This window comes from Penaeus monodon, chromosome 32, assembly GCF_015228065.2.
Source record: "Penaeus monodon isolate SGIC_2016 chromosome 32, NSTDA_Pmon_1, whole genome shotgun sequence".
Taxonomy (NCBI): domain Eukaryota; kingdom Metazoa; phylum Arthropoda; class Malacostraca; order Decapoda; family Penaeidae; genus Penaeus; species Penaeus monodon.
This window is the reverse complement of record NC_051417.1, coordinates 33925257-33925468: the sequence shown is the minus strand read 5'-3', so window position 1 is coordinate 33925468 and position 212 is coordinate 33925257.

Below are 212 nucleotides of genomic sequence, written 5' to 3'. Positions count from 1 at the left end.
GGCACATAATCTACCGAACCATCATCCTGCAAAAACATATACTCTCTGTATCAACACGCATGCTGTCGTGCAGAAGCTATTACAGGGAATTATAACTAATTATGGAATAATTATTGAGGGTGGCAACACGGTAAGTCAGAAAACGATTCAAGGTTAAAAAAAATTGAGCAAGATCTTTTCCTCGGTGATAACAACGAGCATATTATTATTAT